We start from the raw sequence: 23,502 nt of genomic DNA, 5'->3' as shown, positions 1-23,502 counted from the left end.
AACACATAAACTCTCCCACTCCGCACTCGCATATATGCAGAAATTGGAACTGAAATATAATTTACAATCATTTTAACACTGACGCTGTGCTACATTCCAGCTGTCACAGTTATTGTTTATGGAGGAAGGGCGGTATTGGCCAAAGTGGGAGTCGCGGTCTTGGACCCAGAGGACACGAGGAGGGAAACGAGATGAACCCTGTGAAACTGGTGCTTTGACCACCTGACCACATCCCATTGTTAGGAGCAGGATAACTCGCCTGGTAATAGTCTCATCCTGTTTAATGAGCCTGGCTGACTCAGGGCATGTTTCGGGGAAAAAGAGGGAGCTGGGAACTGTGAAGACTCTGAGAATGCGAGGCTGATTTGCAAGGGAAATGAACTGGACATAAAGCATGGTTATTGCTTGTCACTGAATCAGCCCAGCTCGAGTCCACTTGATGCACCGAGTCTCTTTTAAGTTCTCTGAGACGTTGCGGCTAATATCTCATCATTGATGGCATTTTAGTTTGTGTACAAAAAGAAGAACATATGTTCGCAAATGATGAACTTAGTTATGAAACAGATGAAGTTGTGTCGCTGTGTATTTTGTAACGGTTATCACTGTATGATGCTTCCATATTCATCATTCTCATACGTTTGGGTGATGTCTTAAACACTTTGGTTTATTTTGCAACAATTTGCAGATGACATTGGGTTTGCATCCGGAACTTTAACGATGTATACTGAAGAACAAAATGGCATACAGTAGATTATTTTTAAAAAAGCTGTCTGAACCACTTGTTTGCTACGACTCGATGCTGCTTCCAAAGCAAACACGTTTAACTCAATTCTAGCCGCCACGCCCAAGTAAATGACTTCCTGAGCCTTATTTTGCTTTGTATCCTTGTTCTTGTTACTAAATAAAGTAGTCTTTTTTATTATTGGTGTCTCCTGTGTTTGCTGGAATGACCAGGCCAAGCAAAACAGGGTGGCAGACAGAACCAACATCGACTTCCCCCCCCCACTCCTCACGGATGGGCCTGCACAGAGAAGAAGGGAGGGAAGCAGAGTGCCAACACTACAGCTCTCCAAATGCCACCGATGATGCTGGCTCCTCCAAGGTAAGCTAAGCATACTTACATCTACCAGTTCCTGCGAGGACCTGATGCTAACTTCAATCAGTTTATCTATTTAAACGGAAAGTCAAATGTGAGAAAAGAAGAAAAATCGTGTCTGAAAATCCAAAACCATAACAGTTCGGGTTTAAATGTCTATAAAGTTTTGTTTCAGTTTGTTTGTACTTTAAGGATTGAAATAGTTCTTGGTAAATCAAGAGGGATCAATAAGTAATGCTCTATGAAAACTTTGTAATCAGAAAATCTAAAATATGGTGCTTCAATCAGGCATGGAAAACAAATTCCATTTTGAAGTAAATCTGTCCCAGTGGAGCAACTGATTATGGTTGTTTACTGAACAGATAATCAGACCTGGGTCTAAAACTATTGCAAATAATTCTCAGTGTCTGTTTCAACCTGCTCTGAGTGCCAGATGGGGAGGGATTACTGCGCCACGGAAAGTCAGAGAGTGTCAGTTTGCTTTTATTACTTTTCTGATCAATGAAACTTTCTAGTAATCATTATATAATTCACATTTGGTAAAAACCACTCACTAAGGAAAGTATAAAATCAAAACTTAGATATTATTTTAATATAAATAAATATTATTTTACCAAGTGGGGGTTTATCAGCACTGTGAAATGGTGATGGTGTGGAAACAAACATCCATCCAAATTGTTTATTTATTATTATTTTAATTTCTTTAAGGAGAAAATAAATTAAAAAATACAGCAACAATTTGACATCTGGTCATGTTCTGTTCTCTGAACAGTTGTCCACAGTCTTTCACTATCTTTTTTCATTTGTTCTCTCCTTTTCACTTTTTCTTGGCACATCTCAATTGTGAATGGGGTGGCAGCATAGCTGCTCATCTTCTTTCCACAGCTTTAAGACTTGTTGATTAGTAACTATGGCTGTGTTTTCATTGTCACAGCTTTCTGATTTTGTTGAACTGTGGCACGTTTCCATCGTCATGTACTTTCTCCATCTTTACTTGTAGTTGTCTCATCTCAACCTTATTCCCTTCACACTTCCTGTCTCTCTACTTATCACAGAGTGACTTTACTGTCCTGTTTTAGTCACACTGGAAAAACATTTGATGATTGACAGTCGTTAACATGATATTTCTTTGTCCCCTTTTAAATTCAAATGCAAAGAAGAAGAACTTTTTCAAAAAACAAATGATCTAGATCTGCGTGTATGCAAATATCTGCTGTTTGTTGTAAATAAGAAGCCACCAAGCATTTTAATATGACCATTATTTATATCTTACTGTAAGTTGAAGTGACATAAGTGTGGATTTCAACCAGGAAGTCCCTAAATCATATATTTAAAAGTGTTATGTCAATGAGGGAATCTCTCTTCTGGCCAATATGATGAATTAGCATATAACCCCCCCTCCACATAACACACACACTGTTACTCTGCCCCACAGCACCCACACTAGTTGAACTCTGTCACAGAGAGAGAGAGAGAGAGAGAGAGAGAGAGAGAGAGAGAGAGAGAGAGAGAGAGAGAGAGAGAGAGAGAGAGAGAGAGAGACCAGTAAGTGGGATTCTGTAAGACCCTGGAATGTGGAGTGTGGGAGTGTTTGCCACAAACTATTCTACTACTGCACAGAGGTAGTAGAGGTAGACAGAAAGAAAGGAGAATGGAAAAGGGAAAAGAAGTCAAAAGAATATGATGAAGAAAAAATATCTCTCCCTTATTTCTCTTCTTTGAGGAGCTGCTTGGCAGAAAGTGCAGCAGGGACAGCAGGACCAGAGTTTCAAATGTAGCTCACTGTTGGCAGAGCCGTGTGTGAGCGCACTCTGTGGGAGCACCAAATTTTGTCGCCCAGCGAAACATGGCGATTCAGACGAAACAGCAGAGCCCATCAAAACCCATTTACCCTGCTAGTGCATATATACCCCACAAGCCTGCGGTTGGGTTTTCTTTGCTCATTGGCTGAATTCTCACAAGCCTATACACTGTAGTGCCATGAGGAATGCATTTTAAAACCATGTCTGGGATGCCACACTTTCTCTGGTTTCTGGGCCGTACTAAAACGGACAGTACACCGCAACATATTAGGTGACCATTGCAATATTTGTTTAATACGCGTATGATCAGCAACACATGTACATCCTCTCACACTTGATATCTTTTGTGGTATGACAAAGAGCAGGGGAGAGAGGAGAGGGGAAAAAAATAGGGAAGAGTTTGTTCTCCCATGTGGTTTTGGCCTGTTCTGATGGGCTTGGAGCAACGCCAGTCTATCCCTGGTCCAGCCTTTGATATGGATGGGGTTCATTATGTAACTGAATCTATTGTCAAAGAATAAAACAATATGGGGCCAGCAGGAGAGGTGTGTTGTGTTTGTGTGTGCGTATGTGTATGTGTGTGTTTTTGTGGGCCACAAAGGACCTCAAAAGCAAGTGTCGGAGGGGCATTTACACAACCCTCTCTTTCCTTATCACAGTGCAGACTTGCTTTCAAGTGAGCCACACAGTGTATTAACAGACATCTCCTTTCACGTTTCTCACTTTCCAGTTCCACAGGAAAAGTGTTCAAGGATTCATTCACATGGTTATTTTTTCTTTTGCCTTCTCACAACTGTGAAGAATAGCCTGAGCTGAATTATAGCAGTTACCGCCTCCCAAAAACTGCTAATGTGTAGCCTCAAACAGATATGAACCTGCTTACCTCCTCCCTGCTGTTTCCTCTTAGCAACACAAAACTATCAACATTTTAGACTCAACACCAAACCCAAGAACTTGATCAGCTGCATTCAGTCAATAGACAAGCTCAACAGTACCACAACAAAACACAAATAGAGGTAGAGCAACCATGACACTTGGTTTCACCCTAATTCTCTGACTTACCCTTCTCCAGCTACAGCTAGACCCCCTTGACTGCGGCCTCAACGAGGCTGGGGAGAGCTGACACTGAGCATGGGTAGTGGGAGGAAGCCTTAGCCTTTTAGTGGTCTGCTGAGTTCATTACAGCTGAGCAACAAACCTCAGCGTGGTTGCAGAGGTCACCCACTGTGCAATGCTCTGGCGCCTCCAACCCGACACCGGGACCCTGACCGTTGCTTGCTCTCCAAGAGACCGGAGGGGACACATAAGCCCTGAACTTGTAGCTATGGGACATTGGAACAGTGTTTGATGATATAGTAACTGTCACCGCTGTGCTGGAGACCAGAAGTTTGATGCTTAATGCAAATGGAGGAGGCAAGTTATATTTAGAGCAGCAGAGGCTGATATGATTTAAATAAATGAAAATGAGAAGCCTGTTTGCGGGCGAGACATTAGAGTGCGAAAGATAAAAGCTTGCACAAACTTTCGGTCGTGCCAACGTTTTGCCAAACTTGGTGTTTTGCAAAGCTAATAACGTGAGATGGAAAGGATGACTCAGTGTAGGTACATGGTCAAAAGGTGGAGTTTGTGTCTGGGAGGGTTAACCTTGACCACAAACAGCCAGTAATACAACACTGGAGTAAGACTTTGTATTCCTTAAGGTAATGTTTGGCTTAGTCCTGCTTCGTTATTTTTTCCCACGTCGAGAATCAACCTGACAACAGTCCATGCTCAGGGACAATTATATTCATGATATTTCATAGAGAAGCAACAACGATGTTTGACAGCACTATGTTGACTTTTCAGGAAGGCCAGGAGTAAGCATTATGCTTAGCACTCAGTAAGGACACCCACAGCCAGAACGCCAAAAAGTAAACGGCCTGGTTTGGTTTCAAAATCAATAAAAACCTGAGATCAAATATCTGCCTGCTTAAATAGTCATTAAGCAGCTTACTGGTTGTGTATTTATAAAAAGAAAACTGAACAAAAAGATTCAATAAAACAATTAAAATCTTGCATGTTGTGTTACATGCGGGATACGTTCCCACATGACCAGTAGATGAAAGTCTCCTTTCCACGTCTCTCCTCAGTTCTTCTGCAAAGAGTCCAAAGAAAAGACTGAGCAATCTGCATCACTCATTAAAAGAAACAACAAAAACAAAAAAATCACCATTTGTCTCAGTGGCAGAGCCATGATGTCACATGGTTATGAAGTAATGGCAGTGTCAAGTTTTAAAGCTCTGAGACAAACACATTAGAGAGGACAGAGAGAAGACCAAGCTGCTAGGCTGCAGGAAAGGGGACGTAGTGAACCCTCGCTTGTGCCAGAAAGACAAACTATTCACTGTAGCAGCTAATGAGCTTGAACTTTGACCCCTTAGCTAGGCAGGAGGCCTGGTGCCCCTGGTACTGCCTGACTGTTTTTATGGTTTCGTGGAGGAGGAGGAGTGGGCTGGAGGGAAATGGTAAAGCTTTCCACGGAACAAGAGAGAATATATGCTGCTACAGAAATGTATTACAGGCATGTAACCTAAAATCGTCTGAAAACCGAAGTCCACCTATTTCTCTATTATTTTGAAATGATCTGATGAGAATTTAAAGTTTGTTTGGTTTTGTCACCGTCAAACTGTGTGCTAATTTGATCCGGATCCCTTTATATTGAGTTAGAAAAACTATCGTTATTTCTCTTCTGCTTGTTAAATAACAAATGCCAAAGATATTGTACAGAAGTATGCATAGGAAATGCACACGCACGCAGCTAGCCAGGTAGCTAGCATTTCACTTCCTTGTAGTGTTGAAGTGGGGTAGGATGGTGTGCAGGGATTATATGATAGAATGTGAAAAGTGATCTGTAGTAGGGGAGGACTGCTTTTTTAATAAAACAGATCTTTCACTGTGTGATATCCCTGAGAAGAGGTGCTCTCCCTGCTGCAGGGGAGGGGGACAGCACAGGGCAATCAAATGGGCCAGCTAACTGGTGAGGGTTACTAGAGGTCAGAAATCCACAATATCATGGATAAAATCACTGGATCATTTAAATGCACAAATGGATAAAGCAATTATATGCATTGCTTTTTTTGGTAGAATAAATAAGGGTTGTTTTAACAACATCTCATCCACAGTATTCTAATAGGGAAGTTGTGTATGGTACTTTCCAGTCTGAGGCATGTGTGGAGCTGTGAGTGGTTCAACTAGTTGCCCGTATCGTGCTTAATGGCACACGTACATGGAACAAGGAAATCCTTTATGCGTTTAGTTGCATCAGGGCTTCTTGCTATGACAAGTCAAAAATATCTGCCCCGAGAAAGGTTCTTTGGGAGAAGTAGTGTGAAGAATGGCTGGTATGTATTTAACAACAGGGCAAGGTGAGCTAGTTTGTCAATTAAATTATCAAAAAGTCAATTTCTCACCAAAATAAAAGTTTCAATAGATTCACTGGCTAAATAGAATTATTTTCATTGGTTTTTTTTTATTAGATTCATAATCCCATTTGGGATTTTATCCTCAATCCTTTGTTTAAAAAAAAGAAAAAAACATATATTGTGTTTTTGTCCAAATAGAGACTAATTTATAATGCATTCTTATCCCTGCACATTTCATTCCACTATGGGGGTAGCTGACTTTATTTATGCTGCTGGTTGTGGTTACTTAGGAATTCAATGTTTCTTATTTCTCATTTTCCCATCAGTCTTGACACTTACCTCTCTTTCTCAGCTTTGTTTTCCTTCCTCCTCTCCAAGTAGAGGGTGTATATGCATGTGTGTGTGTGTGTGTGTGTGTGTGTGTGTGTGTGTGTGTGTGTGTGTGTGTGTGTGTGTGTGTGTGTGTGTGTGTGTGTGTGTGTGTGTGTGTGTGTGTGCATGCCTGCACACGTGTAAATGTAGCTGCTCTCCCAGGATAGGACTAATCCCGGGGTGGCAGGAGTGCAGGGGGAGCCAGCACATGTGCAAATCTTTCAACTGCGGTTTGCGATGTTTAGTCTTGCTTCGTCAGCACTTCTTGAACACGGTCCAGAAAAGCTTTCAATCGGCCATAATTCTAGACTCCCTCTGCATCCTAAAGTCCAATCGCCCTCTCAGCCAAGAGGACTTCCCCATCACAAGATGAAAAAATAACTAGATGACTATAACAAAATCATCATCAAAATGGGATGTTGATTTCCTCAGGGGGGGGAAGAAGGAGAACTTTTGGTCTCCTTTTTGCCCTGCGGGGACTTTCCTATTATCACTCATGGTCTTTCATCACAAGGCAGGTTGGCACCACCATGCTAGACAAAAGGTATCACTTGCTTTTCATCCCAATTTCTCTCTCGTCTCTCTCGCCTCCCTCTCTCTTGTCCCCAGTTCTCCTCTGAAATATCTCCAGGGCAGCTGATTTGACTGGCAAAACAAAACACATTCTGGCTGGAAGCTTGAGGGGGTTTTCCCTTAAATCTTTGGGCTACAGTTTGTCTCTGGCAAACCTCTTAAAATACAGCCTGCAGTCAAGTAATATCATCAAATAACATCTGAGAGGATGGGAAGGTGCATGCATGTCTCATGCCTAAATGTCTTAAGTTAATACATTTAGTTTGGCAATACAAATCTGATTTCAGTGTACCTGTGTTATTATTCTGTTGCCATCCGCTGCATAAACTCTTTAGACACAATAAGTAATATTATTCAGAGTACTTAAACATATGTATATTTAAGGGACACACATCTCTGCCCTTTCAGCTATAATAACACTCAGTTGCAAAACACATGACCAACTGCTCTGCACAGTAATAACTTTGCATCTGTCGACCAACAGATGCAAAGCTGTCCGGTCACCCAGGTCCTCGGTTCATAACAACAGCTGAGGCCCAACCACTTTCCATGCAGCAACCTCCCATGTCATGAGTGGCAACATAATCTCAATATACAATCCCTCCAAAGCTCAGCTCAAACATGTTTGTTCAGTTTTTTAACTTTTTACGATCCCTAAACAATATGTTTTAATACCCTGCCTCCTAAAAAATTCAACAATCTGGAACATATTATACTAAAATCTCAATTCGAAGAAGAAGAAGAAGAAGAAGAACAAGAACAAGAAGAAGAACAAGAAGAAGAAGAAGAAGAAGAACAACAACAACAACAACAACAACAACAACAACAACAACAACAAGCAGGGCCTCTAACACCTAATGTATCTCTCCCACCTCTCACACACACACTTCCTTTCTCTGAGCAGGGGGAAAGTGGCATCAAACAGAAGAAATAACCAATTTGCAGGTCAAAGTGGGGAATGTGTATGTCATCTTCACTTTCCCCTGGAATATATATGGCCCACAGGTGGTTAAGGCTGCTTGGTAAAAGGAGATTTCCCCCAAAGAAGAGGCCAAGTTCCACCTGTTCTCCTGGTTACCACAGAAACCAGTCACAGCAGAGTAACATGAAACTCTTAAAACATAGGAAGAAAAACTGTAAATCATTTTAGTTTCACATTTGTTGCTTAACACTGACAACAAATAGATGTACTTATGGATACGGTAAGTTGTATAATAAAGATGATTCATGTATTTCCATGAAAGATAAGTTGTGTCAGTCAAAAGGACTTGGGGACCGACTGTGGACACACATTGAGGAGTTCACCACAAGATGGCACTGAAGCACTACAAATCTATTTATTTCTGATCCTGGCATCTGTTGTTCCACCAAGTGTTCATAAAAACACATTACACACAACTTCACTTATTTCCTTACATAAACTCAGATACATAAATAACCGAGCTGCCTTTCACAGTATGACTTGAATCCTCTCATATCTGCACGGACATAGTATTCCTTCTTAATGTACTTTTACATTCAGCTTTACATTAAACAATCTGGTGTCACTTAACAATACAGTGCACACATCCTGAGAAATGAGAACGCAACAACACCTATTATGGATAATATGAACGTGTGTATTGTGTGACCCCCTTACTAGCCAGTCCCAGCAGAAATATGCAAATGTCCATATCTTGTGAATGAACATGAATGTTGTTTCATTTGGCTGAAGTAGCCTGCCAATTTAAGATGCATAAGAGCTGAACATTATTCATTTCCAAAGCATAATTTGGAAAAACTGGGTTCTAATAATAACAGAGAATGTTAAATGAAGTTTGCCTCAAGACAGATTGAAGATGTGAACTATGCTAGTCTGTTTTTGCATTGCAACAGAGAAATCCCAAACAGTCTTACGCGCAATTTATCTCTTTATTATCCAGTTTCACTTGCCAAACAAAAATGGTATCCCCCCCGGCTCTGTAAATGATTTCATGATGACGCCTCATTAAACTCTTATCTATACCAAACTGCCTCCACAATGAGCCACTGTGGAACCTGGCAACCCATCTTGTTTGCACATTGCTATTTGCCTTAGCAATATGTGGAAAGTTCCAAAAGACAATCCAAGTTTACTGCAATTAATTTGAAGGCATGGAAAGTGAATTCCTGGTGGGGTTATAAAAACGAATGCCGTGAACAAGGTAGGCTACAATGTGACAACGGACCCCATTACAATTTTTGATAATGCATTAATGTAGTTTGCCTAACATAAATACTAGCTTTCATAGTTTAAAGGACATTCACTCTTAACAGAGGGACATCATTATCATTCCAATGGCCAGCTGTTTTCAACACAAAGCGTTGAGATTTGATAGAGCCATTGTGCTCAGCAACAATCAGACTACAGACAAAGTTAGCTAGTAGCTGAACATAGTGCAGCATGTAGCTGCTAAAGAGCCTGATATTTTAGTGAGGAGAAGCTAAAAGCAGAGTTAAAAGGAGAGTGAATGTTGGACTTACATTCATCAGGTGGTCAGAAACAGGAGTCCCTCCAAATGAATGCTAATGTTCCTCCATTAATGCTGGATATGTAACTAAATAAGTTACTGTTTGCTAACATGTTTGTCATATCAACTTTATAGCTTTGTGCTGCCACAATGGGGAAAAAAACAAAACAATTATTGTAAGTTTAACTAAAATATATAGAGATCAGAGAAGTGTACTGATAATCACTTGGTGAAACATGTGCTGTTGGATCACATGACAACACCAAAGAACTCTGGGAACCGTAGTCTCAAGATCAAGATGACTGTAGAATGTGAAGGGTTACATGAGGGCTTGAGTGACATGCTTTTATATAGACTTAAATCTCACACTCTTACTTCTTACTTTTTGTCCACCACTTTTTGGAAGACCAAACATTGTTTCCATTTTCTAACTGAAACAACTGGGTTACAAGTCATTCCCAATTTGTGGAGAGAGTAAAATCAACCTCCTGGCTCACATATTAACCGAAATAGCTGGTTTTTATTCAGTTTGGCAAAACACTTACTCATAAATATAGAAATCTGTTTGACCATATTGACCACATTGCTGTTTTTATATCACTTTTATAATCCTTTCACTTCACCCACTACTGTGGTTAAATTAGGACAATTGTAAATGGCAAGTTGACAAGCTTAGTGAGCCACTCTCATATCTATTCAACAGTTCTGTTTCTGAGCCCTGGTGTTAGGCTGTTAGGCAGGCATTTACACATGCAGAGGCTCTGTTCCTACTACGTAACGCAGCAAGATTATGGTGAAAATCCACTTTCAGAAACACAAAATGCTGCTGGATGATAGCTTATTTATTTGTCTTCCTTTGTCGATGCGCCTGTGCATTTCAAAATGTGTGTTCATTTGATACAAGTAGAATTGAGTAGAGAAAGAGCTCGCATTTTGTGGCGATCATAGAATCACAGGACTAATATGAGTCTGTGTGGCAATCAGCAGTCATGGCATCTACCAGAGATACCATTATACTTAAATAGGACACAGAAAAGTTAGGCTTTTTGTTTTTACTTTAACTACTTTTTTATGTAGGTGATCTTAAATCAGAACACACATCTAATAATGCCAGATACTGTGTGAAATCACATTCTCCATAGCCTTGATTAATATTTAAACAACACAGAATTGCTTATAATTCATAATATATAGCCACTTTCAATGTAATCAAGATTTACTCTGTCCCCTCTGATATATTTACTTTTATAGTCAGCGTGCATAAATATGTATGTGTGACAAATATAGACATAAAATTAAATTAAACAAATTAAACAATTAGACATGCCCATTACCCTGGTAAGTAAACACAGATTTAATTTCCGAATCTACATTGACATATTTTATTAACGTCATTTCAGGCGAGCAAATGAATGAAGCCAGATCAGTTTGCCACGGAGAGAGAGGCTTGTGATCTGAGTCACAAATGCAGCCATTAATGTGGTTGCTCCATAATAATGTGGATATGAACAGCAGATGGCTGTTATTACAGTAGGCAGTGGGCTGAGGACAATTGTGAAAAATGAGAATGAAGAGGTTTTTGTGTACATATACCCGCATACCTAACACTAGTCCTGAGGTACGTTTAGAATTATTTCATTTGATCTTATTATGCGTTGTTCTCACCAGGTCCCTGATTTTTCTTTCTAGTTTACAATGTTGAAGAGGCAAAAAGACACTTATTGGGACTGCAAATCAAGCAAACAAAGGAAAACATTCATACAAGAAAAGAGAAGAAGAAAGAAAGACACAAGGAAGGAAAATACACAAAGAAGAAAGACTATGGTTAGCAGTTTACAGCGGGTAATAACATAAACAGTATTATACATTATTATAGAGAGATAGATAGATAGATAGATAGATAGATAGATAGATAGATAGATAGATAGATAGATAGATAGATAGATAGATAGATAGATAGATAGATAGATAGATAGTAAATACAAATACAAATACAAATACAAATAAGAGTTAAAGGTTGTACATTATAAATACAAAAGTAAAAATACAGGCAGTTATAAATAATTACAAAAACACACTGCAACATTGACCACTTTTTAATGTATTACTTTAAATCTACTGTAAAACTAAGTCAGTGGCGTATTTAAGAACATTACATTCATCTCCAAACTGCACTGTACTGTCCATGTGCTGACTGCAAATGCAAAAAGCCAAGGAAGGAAAAGATGAGCTCAGGAGGGAGGAAGAAGACAACAAGATGAGCAAGCAAGCAACAGCTCCCATCAGAGTCCCTGTTGTCATGGAGACAAGAAAAGGATGCAGAAACGTGCGTATTTAACAAATGAAACACACTTTCCAGTTTTCAAGTTGGCATTTTGTAGAAACAATACTACAACCAACATGTTCTTATGGTTTAATGTTTGTTTATTAAGCATATCCAGCCACAAAACTGTATTACGCTGGATGGACGGATTCATTTGAAATGAATTGGATTGTTTTTCATTTGTCCAACACTTGTGTATTTCTTGTGCATGTCAACAGAATAATCTGGAAAAACGGAAATATAGGAATTACACAAGGAAGAGGGACTATTATCTTTTTTTATATATAAAACAGACAAACCAAGAGGCAACTTTTTATTAGGTGCTAAAATATAATAATATCTTATATTTGTATGCATTTTGTGCTGAGTTACACAAAGACACTACTGTAATTGCTCAATGGCCTGCACGTACCGAACAGCACGATAATCACAAATCACTGTCAATTGGAAGTTGCAATATGAAAAAAAAATTAACAGGGATCTATTTCAACAATGTCAGCTTGCCTTTCTTTCAAAATCCTCTGTCCATTTCCCCTGTTGCTGCCTTTGTGGCATCACTGAAAAAGCCCCATTTGGAAGTTTCTGCTTTTGTCAGAAAGATCTTGAACGAAACAGAACACGAATGGCCTTCACATGAATGTGAATGGAAATCCAAAAACGATTAATCAACATGTGACTGCAGCCTTCTGCGGCGTGGACACATGCACACACTCAAAACAACACACTCCCGTTTAAACTCCAGCTGCACATGGACGATGCTTTTAGGATCTGAAGCTCTGAGAAGGCGAAGGGTTGTGACAGCCCTTCTGATAAAATCTATTTATTCTACCATATAAATGACTCCACAGCCTATCCTAGAATTAGTTAAATCATTTAAACATGTACACATTTGTAAGGAAATGAAAGTAAAGAAAAGGGGGCATAACTTTAGTGGATAGGAAACTGTAAACGTCAATCTATTACACAGAGAATCTTAACCATACAAAGGGTATAATTATTTGTATTCAAGCATACATGAACCAGGTTATAATTGCTGTTCATTCAATATGTATCAATATGCTCCAACTGCAAATTAGTTATTTAAAAAAGAGCAGATTGTGCAGATTAGTATCTTATTATGATGATTTAAACTCAATTCTATTTATTAAATGATGTTAATCTTCTCCAATATTTCACTGATCAACAGTTATTTTAGTTTATTGTAAAACTCAGTGTTTTTGATATAGTTTATCCAGAAAAAAACATTATAAACTACTAATTGATTATGTTTTTATATCTCAATCATTATCCACCATATATCATCTGACATATATATATATATATATATATATATATATATATATATAGTTTTATATATATATAGTTATATATACATATAACCCTAACCAGAACCCTAACCTAACCAACATTATAATAGCATATAATGAAATATGTTGTAATATGTTGAGGTGATAAATGCTGTTACAAAATGAATGAAAACAAATAATTAAAATGATTAAAATTATAAATAACCTGAATATACAACAATTCATTATCTTTACAATTTCATATGATACAAACAAAGAAATATTGTAACGCCTGATATTAATTTCAGGCTTTACTATATTCATTACCCTTGATGTAAAAGTAGTTTTGTGTTAAATGCATAGTGCTGAGAGCCAGAAGATTATTTGTGAAGGTTAACAGGTGCAGTCACCTACGCACTATCAAGAAACAAGGAACCCAAGAGAGCCAACAACAAGCAGCATTAACATTAGTTGTTGTCCCTAATGTAATATTGTGCCCTTTACACCTCATCTAAAATCTCTGATATTTCCTTTTTGCCCTTTTCTGCTTCATTTTATCAGACAGAAGGTACTTGTTAGAGAGAAATGAGTCACCTTATACATGTTTTCTTCTTCTTCAAAGCACAGGAAGACGTCAAGAGTACTATTACAGCAGCTTCGTCTGTCTTGGTTGAGCCATGAGTGAGTCACAGTGATTGACGCCTGAATGGGTTTTACTGAATGGGCATGTGATTTGCGATAAAGGCATAATTAATAACCCACTGGACTGTTAATTATCCGCAGGCGAGAATAGAGTAAATCAGTCTGTTCGACATGTCTGAGTTGTGTACATATTATTATTATTATTATTATTTACTTGTATTTACTTTATAGCTCAGGTTTAGGTTGTACCGTTTGCATTTCAAATCATATTGTTTTTATCATTTTGTATTTTATTTAGTGAAACAAGACATGACAGGATAGAGACGATGGGGCAAAACAAACAACTACAGAAAACTAAAGTGTGGACTTTGTGTATTAGCGATGGTGCAGGGCGGTTTGTTGTGAAGGGTTCCTGTGTGTGTGTGTGTGTGTGTGTGTGTGTGTGTGTGTGTGTGTGTGTGTGTGTGTGTGTGTGTGCGTGTGTGTGTGTGTGTGTGTGTGTGTGTGTGTGTGTAGAGGAGCCACAGGAGGGAGTGTTTATTAAGAGGAGCAAGAGAAAAGAAAACAAAGAGATATCAGAGAGAGATATTGTGCCGTTGTTGGTGTTCTGTATTTTTACTATGGTTACTTGATGTATGTATTTCACAGGGTGTGTAACAGGGAACGGTTGTAATGTGAAGTGATGCAAGGTATTTATGGTGTGTGTGCATGTTTGGGGGAGGGTTGTATTTGCACGAGTCTCAACTCTAGGTAAGTAATACGTAAGTAGCACAATAATAATAACACAATTACCTAGTGGGAGGCAACATAGACATACAATAATAAACAAATAAACAAAAAGGAAAGTGAGGAAAAGTAAAATCTTATTAAGAGAGAAAAGGAAAACATAAGTAGGCAGGTTGATAATTGCAGAAGGAAATTAAGACATATTAATGATAATAATAAGCAAATTAATAGATAACATTATATACAGGAAATAATCATATATGGAAATAAAGACATATTAATAATAACAATAATAATATTAATTATAATAATAATACTAATTCTAATAAATAAACCAATTAATAAATAAAATAGTTAGTAAAGATAATACTACTACTACTACTACTACTACTACTACTACTACTACTACTACTAATAATAATAATAATAATAATAATAATAATAATAATACTAATAACAAATTAATTAATAAATTAGTTAGTAAAGATAATACTACTACTACTACTAATAATAATAATAATAATAATAATAATAATAATAATAATACTAACAACAAATTAATTAATTAATTAGTTAGTAAAGATAATACTACTACTACTACTACTACTACTACTACTACTACTACTACTAATAATAATAATAATAATAATAATAATAATAATAATAATAATAATAATAATAATAATATCAGCAATAACAACAATAATGCTAAAGTCATAGTTAATGTTAGAAACTGGGTTACTGTAGTAACAACTGGAACACTCCTAACATTGCATATATTAATATGACAGCATATAGACAGATATTATTGCACATTTCTTACTCAAACATTTGCCTGAGATTTTAAAAAGGTATTTATACACATACTTCCAAAAATAAAATCTATAGATGTAATGCACAGATCTGATTCATATACAGGAATAAACAGATCCTCATTCATAACTATAGGATTGAGCTGAGCAGGGCATGTGTGCAGCTGTCGAACATTGAGGGTTTGTTTTTCTCCCTACCTTTTGTCACGACCACATTTTCAAGTTTCTATTTTCACTCTGTACACTTGGTTTTTAATTAAATCACTCTCTAATAAAAAAAAGCTTATAGCATTACCTGTGACCCCATGACTGTAGCTGCGAGTCAAAAACAAGTTGGAGTGTACGGAGAATTAGCTTTCACTAAGAGTCACACAAACACAATCGGAGTGACCTTATAGCTTTCTATGACCTATTGACATTTTGTATATTTGTAAAAAAATGCATTAGATGTCTAATGGTGTTTGGGACAACACTGTTCTGTCTATAGACATGAGCAGAACAAGGATAGGGAGAAACAATATTACAAAGAAATAGGAAAAGGAAGATTAATAGGGCTCGATACATGCAACATGTTTCTGAATAAAAGCCCTCAGTCAATATTAGAGGGCTGTTATTGTTGTTTGTGTTTTTTGTGCTGCCACGTGGTCTTAAAAAGGACTCAGACAGCAGTCAGCCCTCTTATAAATGAGACACAGTCAATAGTTGCATTACAATTGTCCACTTAACTGATCTCAAAAAGAAAATAAAAAGTCTGAAGGAAAGTGACATGTTTTCTGTGCTGAAGAGTAATATATTTATTTTTAATGCTCCAGCAAAACAACCACAATGAGGTGTTTTGAATTAGAGGGTTCTGCCAGACACAAACAAGTGCCAGTGGCAGGCGGTGGGAGCAGTGTGTGCAGCACGGTTTGTTTGCTCTGATGGGGCAGGAAGAAAAATACTAATGGTTTTAAGTGCGTAATGGAGGGCAGGACAAACAATCTGGCTTTATGTCTAGGCCGCTTACTGGCCGACACATTTACCCTGTTAATGCTGAATATAAGACGAGTAACAGTAACTGCTTGACTTGGTCAAACCAACTTCAACTTATTTAAGAGAGCTGCCATATGAAGAACATTTAATCAAAAAACTAAATGAGGTCACCAGTGAATGCAACATATTAAAGATGAATTGGGGTATTTAACACATTTTACTGTAGAGTCACTCAATAAATAGATACCATGATACTATGACTTTGCTGGGCACATGATGTAGTTGGACAAGAAGGCCCTACTAATGCCATATATTGTCATTTATGATTACATTAACTAGTGCAGAGTCCTGAGCAATACACTAGCCAAGTGTAAAGTCGTGAACGGTTGTCGTGAAAGATTACTAACAAATATGCCCCGTAGATCTTAGGTCCATATTTCTTTATTTGCTCTTGAATGTAATGTAGCGATCAAGGGAGAGCAAGCTGAGCAATCTGTGTAACAGTTAATAGGGATCCTCTCTCAATATACTACATAGTGTGTACATAACACACTACTATTGTCCCGAAGATCTTAAGAGCTCACACTCAACACTGCACTTCCTTGGCTCCTCAGCAATATACCCGCCGAGTGTGAAGTCGATCGGATGAACAGTTGTCGAGAAAATCGAAGGGCAGACATACAGACAGACTGCTTCCCTTTGAGTTAGATACCCTCTGGTAATAAAAAAAATGTAAACTTTGAAGTTTCGCCAAGAAGGCGATGTACTGAGATCAAAATCCAAACGGTGTTGTCAGTGGCCATAAGGAAGGACTGTGACCAAAATAAAAATAGCCAATGGACTCTGATTGCTACAACGTGTGCATGCTTGCAAGTCACAATGTCACACAAGAAGTTGTACTTTTGCCACGTTGCCTTGTGGAACATGTTTCCAATTTATCAAGTGCATGTGTGTGTGTTTGTGTGTCAGTGTATATTCAAGTGGATGTAGCAATGTGCGTCGAGCACATGTCTCCATGTGTGAGCTGGTCAACAGCATTCATGTGCTCGACAGTATGTTTTGCTCTGTGTGTGTAATGTGAAGCACCTAGCCCGCTGAAGGGTCTGTTCTCTGGTTTCATATTCATCCACCTGACAATGACTCAGAGTCGCTACTACTATTATCACCTGCTGTAGATGCTACAGGGATAAGTTATCGCCTCACCAGAGGTTACATTTGCATATTTGATTAAAAGGTGTGTTTTCATCCAGCCTGAGTGGTTGAGCTTTCATCTAAGAGAAGTACGGGCCAATATGGTGATAATGGATAGTTGCAAACACACAGTACAATTGCATGTACTGACTATCAAACATCGTGAAAAGTACCAGCTGCCGACGAACATATTAACAAACTGGTACTAATACAATAACAAACTGATGTGCCAGGAAACATTTCCAACAATACTAAAGGTACTTTTCCCTCATGACATTATTGAAGACAGCCAATCTTTGGTCATTATTAAGATTATGTTAAATTATGTTAAACTGTGTGCATATTAGGAGCAGCAGCAACACTCTTGGGAACACCAGCACAAGACATTTTAAGACGTGCAATATGAGACCTGATCATTGAATCGGCATAATGGCTCTCAACTCAGCTGACAAATATACATTCATTCAGCATCGCCATGGAAGGAACGCACAAGTGAATCAGTTAGCCGTTTGTTTAAACCGTGTCCGAATGTACTTAATACAGATTCATATTGTTCACGTTTTACTAAGAAGAATCATTCACAGCACTGTGAAAACTCTCTAGTCTATAAATGACAAAGTATCCTGGACAGACACTGGTTTCTTATAAATCATTTAAACTCCCATGAGAACGCATTTATAAGAATAGCTCTTGTATGTAAATTAATGGAATTTCTCATATCACTGAGAGTTCATCTGCCTTGCAATATTCAGAAGAAAAAAAAACAAGATGAAGAAGTTAAGCTTTTAGCAAATGTAAGCACACACCGGATCTGTCCACCACCCCCAGAGCTCCGTTTATGGATCACTTTGCATTGAATATCTGGGAGAACTCTCCTGCAATGTACAGCACAGGGTCTCACCCCCATGTGGACTGATTTCCTTGAGTTAAAGGAAGCATCTGTATTTTTGCTCGTCTTGTATTGTAGACAAGGCACATGCACATAACCCAAATGTATGGAATGATACATTTAACATGTTTTACAATTAATACAAATAACTTTTGTCAAAGTGCCATTGAGAAAGAGGCACTAATCTGTCCATGAAAGCTGCTCAAGAACATGACCAGTTTCCAGTGTAAATCCTGCTCGTGGTCTTGTAGACATTGTGCATTTGACTTGGTCATTTAATATTTCCGGACAGAGAACTAAAATACTAAATAATCATGAAAATTGACTGAAACAAACTTTGCACACTTCTTTAAGATGGTGATGAAGGCAAGAGAGTCAAAAACATTTGGTGTTTTACAATCATGCCAGCAGGGTCAAATAAAGATATTAAGAAAGAAGAAATAGTAAAAGAAATAGTATTCTCATATTTTACTAACAATTCTATGATTTGTAAAGGACATGATTTAGATAAGCACGGAAGAAATTACTTATTTTTACGGAAGTGTAACACAACTACCCATAAGCTGTAGTCATTATTAGGATACAAAATGAATTGAATGATGCCTGCCCAGCAGATGTCTGTCTGTAGGAAGCTCAGACAATGACCATAAAATATAATGAATGAGCACAACATATTAAAAATGAAGCCCAGCTGTCTTCTTTTTCTATTCCATGCCACCCACCACTAACTCATCTACACTTCAACAGGATTAGCTCATATGTCCAACACTGATGCAGAGGAATAGCATGTTCTCATACATAGACGTAAGGTTTGCTCATGTGTTCCATCAAACTCTCCAACAACGTTGTCCTTGCATATTACTGATGGGGATTAAAGGAGCTCTGACTGTGCAGTCTGGGCAGGTGGGTGTATCAAAGCGGGAGCGCATAACAGTTTTCCTTTTTGTCTAAATAATGGAAAAAGGGATCTGCCTGTGCTAAATGCTAACAAGAACAGTATGTTGTATGTTGGATGTGAGGCTCAGCTGTTCTGATAGGGAGACACAAGAGGGGTGTGTGTGTGTGTGTGTGTGTGTGTGTGTGTGTGTGTGTGTGTGTGTGTGTGTGTGTGTGTGTGTGTGTGTGTGTGTGTGGGTGTGTGTTTTAGTCAGCCACTACCAGCCGTCCTCTCAGCCTAACCTTTTCCACTACAGGTTCTACTTTTGGTAGGCCGTGCTAAGCGCCTCGGATAATGTTCTGCTCTTTTAATTGTGCTTTGACTGCGATGGCCTTATGAAAGTCAGCACTTTTCTCATTTGTTTGTGTCTCGCTGCGCTTTATTACACGTCCTCATGAGAGAACAGAGTGTTATGATCAAGGTTACTTTGGATTTGTTTTCTTTCTATTGCACTTTGAAATGCTATGAAAAGAGATGAATTATGGTCGTCTGCTTCAAACTGACATCCAGTTTAATACACAGTTTATAATTTGCTGAATAATGAGGCAAAGAGTGAGAACAATCTGTTCCTGGTTGTACTGGTTAAACAGTTTGATGTGAAGGTAATGCAAGCTGTCACACAGACATACAGCACACTAATAATACATTTCTGCTTCTGGTTTGATTTTATTGGAATGAAGGGTTCATGTTAAATGATATGGGTGAATCCAGCCAGCTGTTAGCAGCTTAGGTAAACATTCTTACGCCACTTATCAAGCTTTTGTAACAGGACCACTACTAATTATTTTATACTAAGTGAAAAAATGTTATTGGCTATGCAGTAGATGTGTGTCACCGGGTCCAACAATAACCAAGACACCAATAGGAGAGCAGGTGTGTCCTTGTCACTAGCTGTACTGAGGGAGAACATGTCTTAGATAACGGCCCTCCCTCCCAGCTGCTGGCTGAAACTCAGTGTTCAGGACTATCAGCTTCTTGCGTGTGTTCCAGCCTCTGCATTATCCTACTTAGTCCTTGTTAATATTAATAATGACACAAAATGTTGTGTTCTTGCTCGTAAAACATAACTTGGACAGTGAGCATTGTTTCACGATGTGTATGAGACATAATGAGAACCAAAAGGATACATTAGAAACTAACAGAACAGAACTGATTTCTTTCCTCTTTTTGTAATATATCAAGAAAAGAAATACTGATGTGCACATTCACCCAAATTTATGTTAAGACACAGAATATAGAAAATCTGAAGTTTGACATTATTCGCGTTTTTTCTCAAAGAATGTTTGGACATTTTTTTAGTTGTGTTTATTAATTTGAGTGTTCTTTAAACAGAAGACGAATGACGGTCTGTGTCTTCATTGATTTTGACACATCATAAAAATACCAAGCTTTTGTACTGACTAAGAAGTCATATTCCTCAGCAAAGCTCAGACTCACAAATATACATTTTTATATATGTTTCACAAATATTCCCAGAATATTATCATTATATCATATCCAAATTATTATAAAATTATGATTTAAATGCTCACATGATCTGCAGATAAAAACACAGTTTGTGGTTGGGAATGACAATGCATGTCATTTCGATGATTAAAACAAGATTTCATTGCATATAGTGCCTAATTATAGGTCATTATGAAGACTAATTAATTGATTATTAATTGTTATGGTACATCTTGTACGTATACATAACTAAATTTGTCACATACATCCAATAAGGGCAGTAGGTAGATTGTTGAAATGGATGACTGATTTTATTTTATACATGAATACCATGAATATGAATGAATTTTAGTGTTCGGGCAAACAATATTCAGATGGAAATAATAAAAGAAGACAGGACGTAAGAAGTTTATTCATCAAATCAAATTTTCTGTACAATACTGGCTTGTCATTGTGTATCTGACCAGATTTTGTTTTTCCAAAGGAGAAGTATTGCTGAATACTTCGAAGTACAATCTTAGGTCTCTGAAATAATTCACATATCATTTATTTAGTTTAATACCAAGGCTCACTTTTTATTATGGTAAAGGGTCTGTAAAAAATTATTATTATCTGGCCAGTAGCCTACCCCAAAAACATCATAGATACATATATATCTATATATATATATATATATATATCTATATATATAGATATATATAGATATATATATATATAGATATATATATAGATATATATATATAGATATAGATATATAAATAATAAATACATTTGCAAAAAGCTTTTAAAAATGTCATGATCCTGGCTATTAGTTTTTCTGTTTTCTATTTTACTTTGTAAAGAGCGCTCACTTTGTGTCATGTCTCGTGTCACTTCCTGTCTTTGTGTGTTTTCCCGCCTTTTGTGATTTGTTTGTCCCCCCCTGATTTAATCCTCCTCTACTCACTGCTGCCCTTGTGTCTTTGCCTGCCTCCCTCAGCTGTGTTCTTGTTTTCTGTGCATATAAACCTGTGTGTTCCTTTTCGGTTTGTCGTCAATGTTTCCTGGTGGGATAGTTCAGTCTGCGTTGATCCTGGTGTTCCCTTGTGTCATCCTGGTTTGTCCTATTTCTTATGGCCTTAGAATGCTCCCTCAGTTTTGTTTCATACTTGTGTTTTGTATTCAGCTTTGTTTATTAAAGCTTGCTTTTTGTTGTTACTACTTGCCTGTCGTGTGTGTGTACTGCATTTGGGTCGAACGAACCAATCTAAAATGGACCCAGCTGATCTGTTTGAGGATGAACTTTATGAGCTTTCATATTTCCTCATATGTGTTCATGGAAAAAGAGGGATGTTCAACGAGCTGCTCGTAGGAAGGCATGCAGCAAAGTGACTGATAAACCCTGGCTTGGAGACTTTTTAAACACTCCCAATTGCCAGCCTCATTCGCAGCCTGCCTTTCAGTCAGCTAGCCACCGGCCTGTTAGCATTCAGCATGCTAGCCACCACTCCATAAATCTGGGGTTCCTGACTCTGTAGCCCACCGATCCTCCTTAATCCTTAATGCAGTCAGGGAACACTGGATTATTCAAAATTGACCATCTGCTTTACACCTCCTGTCTGTCTGTATCCATTGTGCTTGTGACAAAGGGCGAAGGTTATGTCATTTTGAAGAATACATGGTGAGAAAAGGTGTTGCTTGACTTTTCTTTCTTTTTCTATGTAAGAATGTACCAATTTTAAATGTAGGATATGGAAATGATGGTCAGTGTGAGATTCTATATACTATAAAACACTTTTCTCCCTTACATTGAACAAATTATCTTACAGAGCATTGTGAAAGTATTATAGATGTTCAGCAAAGTCACTGTTCTAAATCTGTGGCTTGTATAATTTATACTTAACTAAGATTATGCATTGGTCACCTTCAGCTGTAAGTGCTACTGAGAAAATTCAGCATTCAAAACATTAATTGTTGACCTGTGCACCCACAGACTGACTTCAGGAAATCTAAGTGAAATAAATGGCCACTTAAGTACTTTTTGGACTAATTCGTATCTATTATAAATCAGTTTTACACAGGCATCAGCTTAACCTCCAGATCCACCCTAAATAAATATGATTATTTATTGTACTGCACAACCCCCCTTTTTTCATATATGTACATAAGCTATATTGTTTTTTGTTATTATTGTTTTAACTTAAATTGTATATAGTACTAAATTGTATTTAGTACTTCTTTTTTTTTTTTTTGACTGCTGAGCTGACATGCTGTCTCTCTCGAACACATTTCATTGTACCGTTGACCCTGTTTTATCCTACAAATAAAACTTGAAACTTGAACTATTAGTGTAAATACATGTATTGAAACCTTAGACTTTATACATAGTTTGGTCTTAGAATATCCCTGGCATGTTACAGGGTAGGGTTTGATCCAAGGCCTAACGTTTTGTCTTTTGGTCAGGTCATCTCTCCAAAACACACAGCTCATCTTTTAGCGTAGCTGACGGCGCACAGCTGCAAGATAAGAGTCAAGATGGGCCCAGAGTATTCAGACTGGCAAGGTC

Source organism: Cottoperca gobio, chromosome 8 (genome assembly GCF_900634415.1).
Source record: "Cottoperca gobio chromosome 8, fCotGob3.1, whole genome shotgun sequence".
Lineage (NCBI taxonomy): Eukaryota > Metazoa > Chordata > Actinopteri > Perciformes > Bovichtidae > Cottoperca > Cottoperca gobio.
Note: the sequence above shows the minus strand (reverse complement) of the source record.